The sequence below is a fragment of the Polistes canadensis genome, unplaced genomic scaffold (assembly GCF_001313835.1).
Source record: "Polistes canadensis isolate GaletaPanama2010 unplaced genomic scaffold, ASM131383v1 scaffold_90, whole genome shotgun sequence".
In the NCBI taxonomy this organism is placed as follows: domain Eukaryota; kingdom Metazoa; phylum Arthropoda; class Insecta; order Hymenoptera; family Vespidae; genus Polistes; species Polistes canadensis.
Genome location: NW_014569637.1, coordinates 129,920 through 144,220, shown reverse-complemented (window position 1 = coordinate 144,220; position 14,301 = coordinate 129,920). Strand labels below are relative to the sequence as shown.

At 32.3% G+C, this 14,301-nt stretch overlaps 1 protein-coding gene across 4 annotated transcripts in view; it reads left to right on the top strand.

Moving 5' to 3' along the window:
• LOC106787017 (potassium voltage-gated channel protein Shaker) overlaps positions 1-14,301 on the top strand; it is a 165,785-nt gene that overhangs the window by 59,589 nt on the left and 91,895 nt on the right. The window lies entirely within an intron of this gene.

The following is a 14,301-nucleotide window of genomic DNA, read 5'->3' as shown; positions in this document are numbered from 1 at the left end:
AAAAAAAATAATAAAAATTAAAAGATTAACAATAATAAGATAAAAATAAATATATCGAAGAGAGAAATATAAATTGAATTAAAAAATAATAATAATAAAAAAAAAAAATAAATACATATATGAGACAATGTGTGCTTCCTCCTGCTGTGCCAGACGTGACGAGAGAACAATTATTGCACGACGATAATTATTAAAAAACAAAACAATACAAAAAAATAATATAAAATAAAATAAAATAAAATAAAGTCCTATAAATGGCGTATATTTGTATACGAGATGATCTCTTATTGGGTTTTCATCAACTGTCTCGATGTGTTTCGATCGAAGCTTGGAATGCGATGCAATATGGAATGGAATGGAATTGACGGCCTTGCACCTTGGATAAAAAGCTTTCACGCACTACCCAATTGCCGATAACGCGCTCAGAGGGGGTGGCTATTAACCCCCCTCTTCTCCTCCGGCTCACGGCGAACGCCTTGGAATGCTTTGTTCGATGTGTCAACCCTCGAAATATAATATAAACAATATTATTATTATTATTATTATTATTATTATTATTGTTATTGTTATTATCGTTATTATTATAATGAAATACGAAATGCGTTTGTTGCATTTAATTGCTTGTGCAACGAAATTGTAAGAAAACACTCGCTGGAATGATATTTTCATACTGATCGATACAATTATTCGACGTGCGCCATTTTTTCGTGCACTCGATGTGTGCATTTTTTTGGATATATTAATAATATAAATATTTGTACCCTATACACATTCATCCAAAAGCATCAGTTTTGTTGTTGCTTTTTGTCTACGTTATAACGTTAATAAAAACGAAAAGTTTGATTCTTTTTTTTTTTTTTTTTTTTTTTTTATTATTATTATTTATTCGACGATTAAAAGTAATAATATTATGCACGTGTTGATTGGTAACCCATCGAACGGGATTAATCTCTAATGATTTCTACGCACGATTGGATTTTATATTAATATTAATTAGGCTGGAAAATAATCGTCCAGTCATATTTTATTATTAAGTTGTGAATGATATTTTATTACGTAATGTAAAAGGTTTACATTAATCTGATCTTATTACATTATAAGATAATAAGATTGTGTATATGTGATGTCTGGTATTCAGACTCATGTGTTATAATATCGTATAGTTTTTTTTTTTTTCTATACGATTTATATGTGATGTATTTTTATACAAAAATAATGTAACAGATTATATTTTAACAATCTAGGATCTATTTTAATATGGGATATAAATAAATGTAAACGATGATTATCTCGTTACGAAAAGACAATTAATTTCTATTGAAAATATTTTTCGACGATTTTAATCATCAAATTAAACGATTAATCCTCGAAATAAATCATTTTATATTCGATAAAAACGCGATTTTTTCATTCTACGAATCGTAATTTGTAATTTGTTTAGTTTACTCTGAATGCAATATACTATAATAGATATTTTTAAGAATATTAAAATATTATTAATATTCAATTTCGATTGAATAACCTGTGTTAGATAAGTATAATATATTTTTTTTCTCGAAAAGTTGTATATGCGAATATTGTTATAAATATAACATCGATCGATTTTTTTACGGTTCTTTGGTTAAACCATAATGTCGGTCGTAACCTCTTACGTTTCTTGGTATAAGGGTCGTTTGAATTTATTTTCTATTTTATTAGATTCGTATTGAGAACAAAAAGTAAGAAAAAGGAAAAAGGAAACGAATTTTGGTGTTCTTGTTCGATTGTCCGATAAAAATTGTTCTCGATCAATTTCTTTCTTTTTACATTTGAACAAATATTTTTTTTTATTCGATTTTATTTTTCTTTTTATATTTCAGGACCAACGCGCGTTGATATATTTCTTAGGATAATTTCTTTTTTTTTGCTTTTCGTTTAACTTAACATTTTGTTTAGCGTAAGAAATTTGAAGTGCAGATAACCACAAGTGGGACAATCAAAAAAAAAAAAAAAGAAAGTAAGCGTGTTTGGACGTTAGCCAAAAAACTTGAGGATACGTTCGAAAAAGTTAAGAAGCTCTGTAATTGACCGTGATTGGCACAGGTTGACCACATATCACTGTAGTAACACTTAATCGGCTTGTCATATTCCTTTAAATGGCTAAAACCACGTAAAATCTGATACTTTGGAGATTCTAGGCGAAATGCCAAGTTATGTTCTTCTTTATAATTGGCTTCGCCAGCACCCTTATGAATGAAAGTCTGTTGGAATCTTTTATCATTTTCATTTAACGCATTTAACAGGAACGAGATTTAGGAATGATTTCAATGGTCTGCAATTTATAGTTTCGTTCGATAAATAATAGGTCTTTGATCAAAAAGAAAAATGAAAAGTATAATATTTAAATGAAAAATTAAAAGAAAAAAAATATAAATTTATTTTTTCGGCTATGACGAATCGTTAAAATTAATTCAAATTTAAGTTAATTTGGGTTAATTTTGAAATTCTTTATATATAAGTTTAATATCAAAGATTATCTTTTAAACAAGATTACATTGATTAAAACTCTTAATCAAACGTAAATCTAATCGGAATTAAAATTAATTTTTTTTTATGATTAAAAATCGTTATAAATTAATTTATAATGCAAAAGAAAAGAACAAAATATAATATAATAATATATTATATGTTTCAAAAATCGTATTATATATGAATATAATTTAAAAGAGTAAAAGCGTAGTATTTTTATTGATTTCTTTTTTTTTTTTTTGGGTAATATAAAAAAAAAACACGTGTAATAACTATGAATTATTAATGCTCGAATCAACATGATTAATCTTCTTATTAGTTACATAAGCATCTTCCCTATTACACGATTATACGGAATAAACAAAAAGTATGCACATTTTTTGTCGCATATTTGTATTTTTTTTTTTTTCTTTAAAAGAAGCCCCGAAAGCAGTATGTTCATGTAAAGTGTATATCATAGTATAAGAATTACCTTTCCAATGTAATATAGAACATCCCGTTATTTTTATCGATTAGTACGACGATCGTTTTGTATACTTAACTATAATCGAAAAACTTTGGGGCCAATGCCGAGACGTTGATCTTTAAACTCGTAACTTAGAACGATTAGACAAGTTGTTGGAATTGTTCGCGCGAACTCGTTTAATAAAATACAAACGAATTAAAATAGAAATTCGATTGAATTTAAAACGAATTAAAAATTGAAATTAGTTTTACTACGATCATAGTTGATATATTTTTTCATTATTGTAATATGAAAATGTTGAAACTTGTCAAGGGTGTTTTTCTTTTCTTTTCTTTTCAATTTGTTTTATTAAGAAATCGTAATTATGAAAGAATAAATTGGAATGATCGAATTAGAATGAACTCCTTGTCTTATCTGCTAACTTCTGATTTATTGGATTACAATAAACAAGAAACTATTATAATCAATATTAGATTTTCTATTTTATCAACACTATATATACAAAGGTTTGTTTAATTCTTATAGAAAATGATAAACCTAAACGTGTGAATTTAACAAAGTATTACAGGTAACTAATGTAAGAAAATATCGTGAATAATTGAATCACAATTTTGATTTGTGTCGTTTACCTTTGATTCCGAACAAAGTATCACGAGTCAGGCTCGTGTTTATTGTATTGGGTCCAAATTTCTTACCACGAGTCTCCACTAACTCGTTGTTTTAAGACAAAGGGAGATAATATAGAAGAGAGGAAAAAAAAAGAAAAGAGTTTGGCACTTATTTCATATGTTTGAACTAGGGTATCGTGGTTATAATAGGCTTACTTTTGTTTTGCTTCACCGTCAACGATGAAGTGACAACCAGTGGCCAACTGATTAGTCATGAGTAGTAGTAGTAGGTTAGGATAGAAGAATAGTGGTCAGTGTGTTCTCGAACTTTGCTCGATAACTATTGGTAATCATATTTTTTTTTTTTTAGTCTATAGAAACGTTTAAAATGAATTTGATGAATTAAAAAATTGGATTCATTGATAATGTGTGAATAATTAAAATGCGCAGGAGGATATCATTGATATAAATATATGTGTCTGGGTTTAGAATATTTGAATTTGAAATAAAATTTAGATCCAAAGGGCTCCTGGATAACTCAAAGGTTAGAGCATTCGCTGAAAAAGCGAAAAACCCGGGTTCGAATCCCGGTCCAGTACTCGGTCCAACGGATCAATTTTATTCAACAATTATCTTAAACATTGCACGCATATATTTGTCAAATGTTGTGAAAAATATGTGTGTATGTGTTATAATAATAATTTCTATGATATATATTATGGAAGAATATTAAAACATGACGTTGTTGACGTAGTGATATGGGTATAGGCAATTTAGTGTTAAATTCGTTGTTCGTTTTTGCTGGCACTAATATTATCTTACGTACTCTTGGTATTTGTAACATCTGCACACCATATGCAATCATTTTCACGTTCTTCGTCGCCTGTACGCTTTATCTGTAAGTAAATCATTTTTTATTATTTTATTTGTAAAAAAAAAACATACAATAACATGATATATTATAGTATTTAGATTTTTCGATATTATTTTTATATAGACACATTTTTAATATATCATTAGAAATTCTAATGTAAATATAATATAACTGCATACAAAAATAATGAATTTCTTTTAATTTTTGTTTTTCTTTTTGTCATAAATTTTGAAAGATTCATTTAATTATATTAATAATTATTTTTATTTCGTTCTATATAAATTCGTTTACATATAATATAATTATGTTGTTCGTTGATAACGAAAGGGTTAATATAACAAAATAATAAAGTTAATATATCACTTATTAACACAAAGACGATAGTAATTAATTGAATATTTGTTTAGAAAAAAAAAAAAAAAGTAAAATTTATCTTTTTAATTAATTAGTTTTCTCTAATAAAATAAACTATCGCGATAACCGATACATTTGATTAATATTTAATTAAAAAATCTTCTCGAGTTGTTATAATTAAACTGAAATTAATCAAGCCACGATTTAATGTACAATATATCGTATAAAAAGAAAATAGAAAAGAAATCATGTTCCTCAAACTTGGAAATTAGGAAATTTTCGATTTCCGGCGAATAGTTAGGTAATTAACTAACATAAATCGATTATTAACTTATATCAAGTTATATACAGATATACGTATCCATTATTTTACATAGAAAATATCATTTCATATAATTTCATTGATGGATAAAGAATCATTAAATCATACGATTCTTATATGGGTCGGTAAAATGTTCGTACAACCCCGCATAGGGGTCGCTAATAACGAAAAATATATATACATGTATACGAAGAAGCACATGTTTCGCAGATATATCGGCAAACGATAATTTAAATCGATCTTACATTAATTGATTGAAATAATTAATAAACAATTGGATATTTTTTCCTTGTAAAAGTGTCTAATTGAAAAATGTAGGAAAATTAATGTTAGAAACAAACTAACAAAAAGTGAGCTATAATTTTTAATAAATTATATATCGCGATATAAATATATTATTATACACGTATAATATATAACAAGTTAGAAACACAATATATATAATATATATATAATATATATTATATATTTATAAGCACGTTGTGTTTTGTTATACATGTTAATTAAATTTTCATTCTATGCGAAGTTTTAAAATTAATTTTCTCATTTATATATATATAGAAATTTTCATTTTGTTTCTATGTGTTAAAACAATTATTAAGTAAAAATCTATTTCTTTAACTTCTTCTTCTTATTCTTATTCTTCTTCTTCTAAATCTTCAACTTCAGTTTATTATTCTTCTTCCTTTTTTTTCTTCTTATTCCCAGTTTGGTATCTATTTTAGGAAAGAGAGAGAGAGAGAAAGAGAGAAAGAAAATGACACAGGGTAAAATGTAAATAATATAGTTCTCCCGTTGAAAGAAGCCAAACAAAGGATTACATTTGTGTCAAGGAAACAAATCTGGAAGGGTTGTAGAAAGAATGCTTATCTACTTGCTATTCCGGAGTCTTGTGTTGTTAGTCGAACTAAAAGGTCTGATCACTGATTTTTGTTTGAAACATTTCATTTATTCTCATTTGGATTTTGGTTTGACGCGTTTTATAGAAAGGAAAACAAAACAAAAAAAATATAAAACACGAGAAAGATTATAACAAAGATATCTATTACAAATTTCTTATTTGAATGTATACGTTGTACACAAAATAATAGTCAAATGAATATTTTCACGAATAAATAATATGTGTCAATAAGTTATTATTTTGTTTTATGGATGTGATTATGGATATGATGGTGGTGGTGGTGGTGAGGTGGATATGGTGGTGGTTTATAATGAACTGGATGTGATTACGATGTCGTGGCTGGACAAATTATTGCTCACGTTTGTTCTCCTACCAGGTGGGCAGGGTTCGGGCCCACCCTTTCCAAGGCGCAAAAAGCGGTGACAGTAAAAATGATTGTCCATTTTTTGTATTTTATAGTTAAGGTACTCGTTTGCTAGATATACCGCTAAACGCGTTTAATCTTTTTCTCCCCTTTTGTTGTTTTCCATTCAATATTCCCTTTTTTCGTCTAATATATTATCCTACATTTTTTGTGTCACTGTGTGTAGGGGGTGGTAATGGTGGTGGTGGTGGGGTGGAAGGGTTGTGTATCTGTATATGTGTTTTACACTTGCGTTAAAAGTTTATACATGTATGCATACATGTGCGAATATTCCGTTCGTCCGATTAATCTTCATCCCTTTTATTTCTTTTTTTTTTATTTATTTTTACCTCATTCATTTTACTTTACGTAGTTAAATGACGAAATATCTTCCCTCATTACTCTTTTATCGTATACATTATTTATTTATTTATTTTTTCTTTTTTTTTCTTTTTTTTTTCGTTGTTTTTTTCCTTTTTAATGCATTTAAGCTTTTTTTCCGTTACGTTAACCAAAAATGAATACACGCGGGTTTTCCCCTTACGTTGTTTGTTTTTTTTTTTTTTTCTATGTAATATTATACAACTTAAGCTTTCAATGCCAATGTGTGTGCGTGTGCGTAAGGAAATATTAGAAATTGCAAAACGTTTTTATTTACAATTGGGCATATAAAAATGATGCGTTTTTTGTTTTATTTGTTACTTTATGTAAAATAAATTACGTAAAAACGGGTCCGATTTAATTTTGACCATTTCGGAAGGAGCTTTCTATTCGAAGTTAGGTATCATTGGATATAAACAAAATCAAAATTGTTTCTTACAATTAGTCGACCGTATTAGAACTTTTCTTACTTTCGATCGAGGAAGAAATCCTATCGTGCCCTCGTCGGAAAATAAAAGAAAGGTAAAGCTGAAAAAAAAAAAAACTTAAAAATAAAAAAGGAAAGAAAAAGGGGGATGTGGGGGCAACGGGGGGGGGAGAGGAGGGGGAGAGGGAAAGAAGAACTTTCGATAAGAGCGTGACAATGAGAACTCGAAAAGTTGTGATCTCTGTCGTTGTAATTGAATGTCCGGTGGGGGACGTTCGTTATCGGATAACTTTTCTCCTTTATCCCTTTTTTTTTTTCTCTCTTTTTTTTTTTTTTTTTTTTTTAACTTTAACGACGTCCCATGGACAAAAAATAATAATGAATTTGAAAAGGTTATGATAGAATTATTGAAGAAACTATCCGTACAATTAAAACGAAAGCCACAAAAATGGTACGAAATCTTTTTCTTTATTTCTACCCCCACCCCCGCACTCCACCCTACCAACTACTTCAAAAACAAATACAAAAAAGGATATAAAAAAATAAGTAAAAAGAAAAAGAAGAAAGGTGGCGGGGTGGGCAGGGGTGGGGAGGGGGGGGGAGAGGTACCAATGAAAAAAGTTTTTTTTCTGACAATGCGTTAGATTGTTTGCTCCCTCTGACGGAAACACCGTTCAAGTTTTTAGCACTCGTTATATTTCTGCTTACTCGTGATTATAGTAGTACATAAACGTGTAAGATGGAAAGAGATAGGACGAGTTACATATAATAATCCCTAACTTACGAGAGGCTTTTTGTCCTCGGAATTCATTCGGAGTTAAACAACGTTGAAGAGCTTTCCGTTGGATGGCGCTGTATTTCATTTCTTCGATCAAATTTTCTTCGCTGGTATGGAAGATATCTTTTAACGAATATAATAAAAACTCTCTCTCTCTCTCTCTCTCTTACGTGGAAAAAATAATTTTTATTTATATTTTTTTTTTTTTTTTTTTTTTTTTTTTCGAATAAATCTCTGTTGAGTATATAAAATATATATATATAGTAAAGTTAATATATGGGTTTGTGCAATAAGTTAAATGCGGTTTGATTTATTTTCTTATGAAATATGAACAAATAAACGTGGTCAATAAGAAATTCGTACGAATTTATTGGAAAACTTAATAAAATGATATTTCGTGTAATTTGATGAAATAAAAATAGTCACAGACTATATATACTAATCATATATAATATATTTGAAATATTGACAAATATTCTAATTAGAATATTAATTGTTTTCTATATATATATACACGTATACGCGTTAATTTATTTGTTCAATTCATTACGTTGAAATTGATCATTTATTTAATAATAAAATAAATAAGGATAAAATAGAAAAAATACTAACTATAATGAACACAACTAAAAATATCTATATATATATATATATATTTTATATATTCATTATTATTATTATATTTATATTTAATATAATAACGTAATGGAATATCTTTTTCATATATATATATATATATATATTTGTTAGAGAATTCATTTTTATAGTCGAAATAGTTTCATATAAGAAAATCCAAAAGGATCTTTGGGAAAATCCTTAAAGGATTTAACAAGGATCGAGGAACACATAGCACTATATATATGACATAAGCAGCAACGACGAGTGGCGCATGCTGTTATCTGGGTCGAGTCAGTCATGGCTCTCGGCATAGGACCGTCGTATGTCCGGATCACTCGATTAAGTTGGGTCAAACGATATTACACTAAGTTGCGTTGGGGGGGATTACTCCATGCGTTAGCCATGGTCCGTGTAAGAGCACCATACTCTGATCAGTCAACGAGGCCTAAAATTAGACTTTGATATAGGCGATTAGAATATCATCTACTACTCGTCGTTGCCCACACGTTATATTCATACGTCATAGTGATGAATGTTCGCACGTTCATCGATTTGCTCTGTTAAACATCTATTGGATTAACATTTAAATGTCGTTACGTTTTTCAAATTTATTTCTCTCCTTTTTTTTCTTTTTTTTTTTTTTTTATATCAATAAACCTATCGCAACGTTCAACTAATTTTTAACCAACGTTTCAGTTTCAACATTTTTCTCTCCTTTATAGATTTAAATCGGATGTGTGCAATGTGTGTTTGCACGATGATACAGAACACCTCATACGAAATGCAACGTATTATTGATAATAAATGTTACAAACCCGACTAAAACGTTTATATTTTAACTAATCTTCTTTATACAATTTTTACTCTTCAATTTTTATATCAAATAATATAATACTCGTTTATTTATGTTCATTCATATTTTTCGTATTTGATTTAATTAAATTAATCGACAAGTGACATTTCTTTCATTTTAAATGTTCATAAATGGTATTAACTCTCAGAGGTCCTGTAAAAAAATACGTAGAAACGCATCTGCGATCTAGATATTATTTCTTAATTATACCAATTAATTGATTAATACAACACACACACACACACACACACGTATAATAATATTTAAAAATTGATCGTTGCGAGCTATTCCCCATAAACATTTAAATTAAATATCGATTATCATCAATTTCAATTATAAAACAAACAATACATAAAAATACACTGTGACCCAATAAATACAAGGAAAAATTCATAAGAAAAGAGTTATGGGATAAGCGAAATGGTGAGGAGGAGGAGGTGGGATCGGTGGAGGAAGGGGGACAGGGGGTGGTAGGTAGATTTTGTACCAATCCGGATCGGTCGGAGATTAATTTTCAAACGATTCGAGGAGAAAGAATGCGAACGAGTTAAATTGAAATATGAGGTTAAAGAGATGGGAAGTTAAAGATGGCGGGTTATTGGTAACGATAGACTACTAGTCATGCATTATTCTTTACGATAAAATTTACGTGATAGTGTACAATTAAAGGGAGAGGTCTAATGAGAAGTGGAAATAGAAAATGTTCGTGCTTATTGAAACGTAGAGAGAGGAGAGGGTGAAGGGGAGTAGGGGGTAGGGTGAAGGGGGAAGGGGGGGGGAGAAAAAAGAAGAAAGAGAATGAAACAGAGTAAAAGATAGTGAGTGAGTGATAGAAAGAGAAAGAAAGAAAGAAAGAAAGAGAGAGAGAGAGATAGAGGGGTAGGGTGAAGGGGGAAGGGGGGGGGAGAAAAAAGAAGAAAGAGAATGAAACAGAGTAAAAGATAGTGAGTGAGTGATAGAAAGAGAAAGAGATAGGTATACTTTCACGGTAATGTTGCTTCGTTTCATAGAAATGTAGGTACACGTATTTCCCTTGTCGCTGAGATGTCTTCTTTCATTTATTTTTCTTCTTTTTCTCTCTTACTTAGTCACACACACACACACACACACTCTTTCTTTTTCTTTCTGTGTGTGTGTATGTGTTTGTTGAGTATGTCTTTTCCTTTTTCTTTCTTTCATTTTTCAATATATAACGTTGCTCGGTCGCGTAGAATATTTTACACAGTAATAAAACACGTAGTAGTATTATATTATAATCTAACATAAAATTAAACGTATATCAAGATAAATAATATTTGATTGTAAAAAAGAGACAGATAATAGATACGTCTTTTTTTGTTTATTCCAAACGACGAATTCGCACCTACTTTCTTATTTCTTTTTCTTCTTTATCGCAAACGAAGTTCATCAAGTTTTTACGTCGTTTGTTTCAAACGTGGGTGTAACGTTTAAGCGTTACATCTCGAAACTAGAGAAAAAAAGAGAGAATAAAAATATAATATAGAAGGATAACAAAGAATAGAAATGAAATAGAAAATGAGGAAGAAAAATTTTATTGCTGGATAATGTAAAAAAGTACGAATAGACACAAATCGAAGGTTATCTTTCTAAAAGGTAACGCATTGAATCTTATTCTGTAAAAACTAACGTACCCCAATGTAGTAGATTCCATTAACAGTTTATACCAGGTAATCTTTTCTTTCTCACATTAGTTGAGCGAAAGTAATCGGATAATCCTAGGATCCGGAGAAGGGTCGATTAAAGCGCGAATTACCTTCTTCATCCCTTTTATCCTATCTAACGGTAAATATCAATTGAAGTATCTGACATTTGACACTTTTATCGAAGCATTAACGAAGGACGAGCATTTAACCAGCTCGTTTGGTTACACATTAACTACCTACCTAGCTAGTTATCACCAGAAGGGGATAAAAGGAACGTGGAGTGGTAGGGAGAGGGGTGTGTGGGGAGGACAGCTGAATTGGGATGGCTTGAGAGAAGAGAAGAGAAGTAGGAGGAACCATTTTGGACCTATCCTATTCTATAATAGGAAACCTCTTATTCAACTACGTTCAATCTTGCACTCACTCCATCTCCCCTCTATCTCTTTATCTTTCTCTTTAATAATAAAGATAATTAAAGCATAGATTTTATTAATATAGGAATACGCAGAGTTTCCTGGAATCGTTCGAGCGTTAATTACATTTTGAAATGAGTTCAAATGTGAGTAGCTCAGAGTCCTTGCCCGAAGAAGGAACTGTTAGAGATATCGACTTGGACGACTCTCAGCTTTTCGAGCAGCATCGCAGTTAAAATGTAAGAGAGAGAGAGAGAGAGAGAGAGAGAGAGTTAGAGAGAAAACAAGAGAGAACGAGAAAGAGAAAGACATGCATCACCCTCTCGTTGATACCCTTTCGGACATATAGATTCGGCTAAAGTCACGCGCACACGGTTGGATTCGTATTGGAGGTAGCAGTGGGAAGGGTGGAACCCACCCTTCCGTTGATGCATACACCCGCGCTGCTGGAAAACGCTGGCTTCGGAGACTGGGGTGCGGGGTTGGACAGGGGGTGGTTAGGGGCTCGGAGGAGGGTTGGGGAGAGAGAGGACACGTACACACGTAGAGACAGAGGGAGTAAAACTTGTAGAAGTAGTAGTAGGAGAGAGGGACGCACACTGGGTAGACCACCGAACGCACGTTGCGCGAGCAACGAAACCCCTCCCTTCTACCCCTACTTTCTTCTTTCTCTCTCTCTCTCTCTCTCTCTCTTATAAGCACGCGGGTGATAGACAGAGAAAGAGAGAGAGAGAGTAAGAGAGAATAAGAGAGAGAGAGTGAGTGAGTGAGTATGAGTGAGTGAGTGAGTGAGTAAGCAAACGAGGGAGGGAAAAGGAGGTTTAACGGAGGCGAGGGTGGCGCCACGGCGCAACGTTGTGGCCATTGGTGAAAGTAAGTCTGGCACCTCCACTGTACCTTTACCGCCCTGTCCCACCAGGTCCAACTTTCTGTGTCTCTCTCTCTCTGCTCGTGTCCGTACGCACAAACACTTCTGTTCTTTCGACGAGGAAGAAAGGAAGGAAATAAACCGAGCGCTTTCTCGTTCGTTTGCTTGTTCGTTCGTTCGTTCGTTCGTTAGTTCGTTCGTTCGTTAATTCGTTCATACGTTCGTTAATTCGTTCATACGTTCGTTCATACGTTCGTTCGTACGTACGTTTGTTCGTTCGTTCGTTCGTTCGTTCGGTTGCTGTTGTTGTTCGTTTGCTTGCCCGTTTCCGCCGCGTTTCTTGAGAGTTCCTTCTCGTACGTCATTGTTCTCGTGTATTCTTTAAAGAAAAATAGAAAGGGAAAAAGAAAGAAAGAAAGAAATAAAGGAAGGAAGGAAGAAAGGAAAGGAAAGGAAAAGAAAAGAAAGAAATTAAGAAAGAAAGAATGGAAAGGAAAAAGGCCTCCTGCAGCGTATAATCCTTCCGCGAAAGAGATATATCAACCACACACGTAGAGACGCGTGCCCGTGCACTCCTCGTACCTGGCCGCGTGTGTGTGCGCGCGCGCGCGCGTTCTCTCTCTCTCTCTCTCTCTCTCTTTTTCTCTCTCTTTCTCTCTTTCTCAATTCCTTTTTCCACGTCTCATGCTCTTCTGCATAAAGCATACTCTATTTCCTTCCTTCCTTCCTTCCGTTCTTTTTATTTATTTCATCCTTCCTTTTAGACGAACCTTAAGCAATAGTCCTTTCTTTCTTTCTCTTTGACCAACTCCTCTCTCTCTCTCTCTCTCTCTCTCTTTATCTTTCGTTCTCACTCTCTTTTAGAACACTCCCACCATCATCAGGATAACCACCACTACCATTTCCACCTCCACCATCTCCACCAACACCACCACCAACACCACCACCACCAGCAACACTACTCACTAAGGCCACCACCATCATCATCATCACCACCACCAAACATCGTCCTCGATCCTTTTTCGGTCTCGCGGGAGAGCGCACGCACGGCCAACGCCGCCGCCACTGCCACCGCCGTTGTTCATAGCTAAAAGAGGAGTAGAAAATTCGATCAAGGCACATCAAAAAGATTTTCATTCCCTTCTTTTCCTTTCCCTTTTATTTCATTTTTTTTTTGTTCATTTTCTTTTTAGTTTCCTACTTTCCTTTTGATTTCGTTCCGTTTTTATTCGTCACTCCTCTCTTTTCAGCCCTCTCTCCACATTCGACTCCACCTCCCCCCCCACTGTTCCCCCCGTACATTTTTCTATTTCCGTTTGCACACCTAAACGCGATCGTTCAATCGTAAACGAGACTTCACTTTCCCACCCTCCCCGTACCAGCAACAACTTTCTCGTCTCGCACGTTTTCTTCATCCGTCATTTGTTATCTCTTTTTTCTCCTCCCTCCCCTCCCCTCCCCCCCCACACCTCTTCCTTTCCTTCTTCATCCCTTCTCTCTCTCTCGCTTCCTATTTCCTTAATCCTTTTTTCTTTCTTCTTCTTTTTTTCTTCTTCTTCTTATTCTTCCATTGGAGATATGCAGCATCGTACGCGCCGGTGCACCCGCCTGGGAAAAGAATGACGCGGCCGGGAGAACGTCCTACGACGAAAACGTCGCGAGTTTTGCTACTGTTTTTTTTATTTTATCATTAATATTATTATTGTTATTGTTATTATTATTGTTATTATTATTATTTAAATTTTATTTTTCATCAATTATTATAATTAATACATTATTACGATTATCTCATTATCATTGTCATTATCATTATTATTATTATTATTATTATTATTATTATTATTATTATTATTATTATTATTA